The 4,777-nt window shown below is 49.2% G+C and overlaps 1 long non-coding RNA gene across 2 annotated transcripts in view; it reads left to right on the top strand.

The window, feature by feature from the left end:
- LOC112551353 overlaps positions 1–4,454 on the top strand; it is a 95,078-nt gene extending 90,624 nt beyond the window's left edge. For both annotated transcript variants that reach the window (XR_003095639.1, XR_003095640.1), the window contains 2 exons: positions 1,299–1,527; positions 3,419–4,454. This is a non-coding gene — a long non-coding RNA (uncharacterized LOC112551353). The remainder of the gene's footprint in view (positions 1–1,298; positions 1,528–3,418) is intronic.
- Positions 4,455–4,777: the final 323 nt, after the last annotated feature.

Raw genomic sequence — 4,777 nt, 5'->3', positions numbered from 1 at the left:
GTGTGCACAGTGGCAGGAAGCTGCCCCCACCCCTGTCCCCCTTGCACCCTCTGGATGAGCTGCCTACGGCTTCTGGTCTCGGGGTCGCATTCACCTCCCTGCAGGCTGCCCACTGTGGGCTCAGGGCCAGGGGTAGCGCCAGCCTCTTCTCGGTGGGGGGGCTGGGGCTGTGCTAGGGCTGGGTGAGGTTGGAGCAGGTGGCAGCGGAGCTTGGAGGGGTGACTACAGGGGACGGGGAGTTGCAGGGTGGGCTACAGCCACCCCAAAATTCCTTGTAGCCACCCCACATCCACTCCTCCCAGCGCTGCCACTGCCTGCCCCTCCCCTGCCCACCTTGAGCACAGCCCCAGCCCAACCCCCTTGCCGGGAAGAGGTCAGTGCAACCCCTGGCTCCAAGCCTGCAGCAGGCAGCCCATCCTCGCCTTACATTGCCTGCTCCTGCCCCACTCCCTCCCTCACCGTGGGGGCCTCAATCTCCCCCTTCCCCCCCGCAGACTTACCAGCCAGACACTGCTCTCTAAGCTGCCTGGCTACATTCCTGACTGTGTGCATGCTGAAGCTGTGTGCATGCACATGGCATTTATCAGTGACATTATCGGTTACACCAGCTGAAAAAGCTAATTGCTAGTAATGTTAATTTTCCTTTCATTGGTGCCAATCTGATATGTGACTGATATATCAGTGCACTTCTATTTCATCCCAGAAATATTGAAGTCTTGTGGCTTGGAACTTCTAGTTAGTCAGTGGACAAGTATCGATTAATGAAGGAAACAGAGCCAGATTCAAGGCATGCAAGTGAAAAACTGAGCTGTAATTTTGGGGAAATTATTGAATGTTTCTGTAGTACTTCAGTTTCTGTAGCTACAGAGCTTGTGATAGTTCAGTAAGGGCTTGGCAATATAGGAAAGTTGGGAAAAATCAATCGAAGGATTTTAGGAGGAATAAGCTACAGTAAACTAAGGGTGCAGACAGGTACAACAATTATAGCATTTTTTTAAGTAGCTTTTACAGGCTCTAATGAACAGGCAGATCATGTACAGGGTTTAAGACTACAAATAAACTAGAATCATATTGAAAGTAACTGGGTGATACAGTGAAAAGCTTCAAGTTAAGTTTGCCTTCCACATAAAGCATGAGGGAGTTGGTCAGTCCACCAGTATCCTACAGTGCTTTGCCATTGCTGGACCCTGAGGTGACCCCTCTGTGACACGCTCCTAATGTTAGGGCTTCTTGAAAATGGTGCAAATTCTCTTGACCACTCACTCACCCCCCTCCCATGTGAATGACTTGCACCACAGGACTTCGGGTTTCATGGACCAGGAGGGCCGAGAGGATACTCTGGCCCAAGTCTTGGGCCAGGATGATGCTGTTTGGACCATTGAGCTGGAGATGTATTAGCTCTCGGGGCAGGACAGCTCATATGGCACTGACATTGAGGAGGACCAGCCAACCCTGCCCTCATGCTCCCATGCCCAGGCTCCAGTCACCTGGAAGGAATGTGTGGACAACTGGACACCAAACCCATTGGTGAGTAGCACTCCTGCATTCTGGCAGCATCACTAATCCATTTTCTTCAACTGGCTGCAGGGAGCTGGGGGTCGGGCGTGTGGAGCTGCTAATTGCTTTTGGCTCTGTTGAAGGGTAGCTTGCCCAGTTCTGTTGTTGAGAATGTCAGCTTCAGTTGCAGCCTGAGGGGTGCAGAGGCTGCTTTGCACCTCTCCTCATTATCCCTTTCATGTGTTAAAGGTAGGTATAATTGTGACCACTGGAAACTTCTCTCGGACTGTGAGGAGAGTGCAGGTCTTACAGCCCACTGCAGTCTGCTGTTTGGAAGGTGCATTGTTAGTTTCAGTTACAGGCTAGGGAGTACACACTCAGTTTGTACTTCTCCCATTCAGCCCTTGCATGCACTGAACAGTGGTGTAAGGAAGGGAATGTATTTCTGTGTAAGGAGGAGACAAGGAAATAACTCAGACTAGCCTGGAAATTTCTTGTAGGCCAGCTGTGGCTCTGCTTTCTGGTCATATCCCATTCTCTGTCAGCTATTGTCCCTACTGGACCTAGGGCCTGTCAAGACCTTGGGAATTCATACCCCCACCCCATCTTGTCTCTCTTCTGTTACTGGACACCTCCGTGCAGAGAGGGGTGTAGATGCTTGTGACAAAAATATTGCTCTTTCTCCCCGCCCCCCTGGACAGATGCCAAGCACATATTCATGCACACAGACCTGGCAAAGGGTCCCAGGGCCTCTGCAGATTTTCCTGAGAAATTCCTTTGCCCTAGAACCCAGAAAGGCATATTGGGGGAAACCACCCCCAAAAATAGTTTTTGTCAAAGTTGCCTTTGATTTAGCAAAAGCAGAAGCAATTCAGCAAGGCAGCAGGATTGAAAGTATGGAATTGTGACCGGCTGGCTTAAAGCTGTTGGTAAATTCAGCCTGGACCCACAAGTTTTAACAGTTAGTAAAACTTCACCATCTCTGCCAATTTTAAACACACACATTGCATCATTTAGCCAGGGAAAATCTGAAGAACAGCAAGATTTGAAGTTTAAAGAGCAGAGCAGTAAACCAGTATTTGGTGCTTTCATGCAGTTTGTGTGATGCAAGTAGCTTTGCAAAGATCAGGATGGTGGTGGGCAGTTGTTCAGATGTGACATACAGGTAAAAGGAGGGTTTAAGCTTCAGGAAGCTGTGGGCAGCAAATGGCAAAATGTCTCCGACTGAGTGAGGAAACCCTTTAAGGGGAACTTCAGAAAGGGGCAGGCAGCAAACAGCAGAATATTCCAGAAAGCCTTTCTCCTCTTCCCCCACTAGGCCTCAAAATTATTGAGCTGGTTCATTCAAGGAAAAAATAAAGTACCTTATTAGCACCAGAGTCAAGGCACATGTACTTCTTTGGGAGGTACTCTTGAAACCAGGTTGTGATATAAGAAGGTTGCCCCTGCATCTCATAGGTTCCCCCATGGCTTGTGCAACCCTGCCATTGTTCAGGGTCCTCTGACAGGACCATTTTCTCAAGCAAATAGGTAGTGTAGTCTTTTCCTGGTCATAGTCAAAAGCTCTTACCACTTTGATGACAGCATGTAGGGAGAGTTTTATATCATCAAGTATGTTGGGAGCCTGCAAAATTCAGGAGCACTGAGGTTTTGGGATCAGTTTTGCCCCCTGCTCTCTCCCTTTACCTGAAAAACACAAGGTGGGTCCTGATGCAGCCCAAGTGTGGGGCATCCTCTCCAGGTGGATCTGGCACCTGAAGGTCAGAAAAAAAGATCCAGGAAGCAGAGATCTCAATCTGAGGAGAGGAGCCGGGACTGACTGAATACTAAAAAGCTCCTAAGATGGTATGGAAAAAAATTCTGGGGAGTTTATGCTTAAGTTGGACACATTTAACAAATACCTTGTTTGTTCTGATTTCAGGGTCAGCATGCAGTTGTTCCTACTGCTACTGTTGGAAGTCCCAAGGTCACTACTCAAGACTGGAGCTGAGCAAGTAGCCAGGCTGAGGCAGAGAAGAAGAACAAGAGAGAGATCTAGTTGTCTTATTGGAGAGAAAAGCAGTGGCTGTGGAAAATGGTGTCCCTAGATGGAGTACTGCCAAGGCTGCTGTGCTGATATGGTCAGGAGGGGGATATCTCAGGTCAAGTGTACAGTGATCTTCCAGGCGTGTCAACACTGAGGTCAAGGGCATGGTGAGGCAGACTGTGGAGATGCTGATGGAGAACCTCCTAGTGGAAAAGTCCAGCAGTATGTCATAGCCCTTCTTAACAGATAGATGGAGAACATCTATGCAGTGCTGTGTTTTGCCCCCCTATCTGAAGTAGGCCCCCTTTAGAGACATACTTTTGTGCCCTGGAGAATTACCTCTACCCTTTTAGTGTCTTCCAAACCAAGGGCCCCTACCTACTGTTGTCTCATGCCTAGGCTTTCCCTCTGGAGCCCACCTATTCCACAAGCAGACCTCAGTCTACCAACTCCTAGCCCTGTTGTTTAGCCAGCTCTTCCCCCTGACCTTTCCCCCTCTCCACCCTCCCACACACACTTGCCTTCTCAACTGTAAGGCTCCATAGTCATAAGGCACTCTTCTGCAGCCCATGAGGGAGAACAGACCTTTAAAGAAGACTTGGAAATGCTGGGACAGGAGCAGCTCTCCTTTACCTTGCAGAGGTCTGGCCCATGCTGGTGTGGGAAGAGCAGCTCATCCCTCTGCATACTGTGGTGGAATACTGCCCTGCCATGCATCCTCTAAAGACCCTTCCCCATCCATAATGACATGGTGAGGGTAACCCTGCAGGACACTGTCAGGACACCCCTCCTCCCCTGCAACTTCAGAAACTGCCCGCAACGCCACCCCTGCTAGAAAGCACTTGTTTTGTTCCAATAATACAGCCCTGAGTGTGTGTTTGTAGTTATTTAATAAAGAAACTGTTTGGGGAAAAAAAGAAATGACTGAATTATTTTGAAATTCACACTAAGGTGCCCCTCTTCTGCCCTGCAGCTTTGCACCTGTTGATTGTGGTGAGTGAGAGCCTGAGTCTGGGTCTGTTAGTGACTGACAAGCCTTTGGGCAGTTATTATGTAGCGCACTGGCTGAAATGATCATCCAGGGCAGGTCCCACTCAGTGGCATCCAGATGCGTTCTTAAGGTGCCCTTCCTCCCACTTTAACCTTGAGGCACCTGAAAGCACATATCACATAACTAACACCTGAGCAGCTGTTGTAATAATCTCTCACACTGGACACTTGGATGCTGGGAAACACCATGACAGGAGCATGTGG

This window comes from Alligator sinensis, unplaced genomic scaffold, assembly GCF_000455745.1.
Source record: "Alligator sinensis unplaced genomic scaffold, ASM45574v1 scaffold1238_1, whole genome shotgun sequence".
Taxonomy (NCBI): Eukaryota; Metazoa; Chordata; order Crocodylia; family Alligatoridae; genus Alligator; species Alligator sinensis.
Note: the sequence above shows the minus strand (reverse complement) of the source record. Positions and strands in the feature narration are given on the sequence as shown.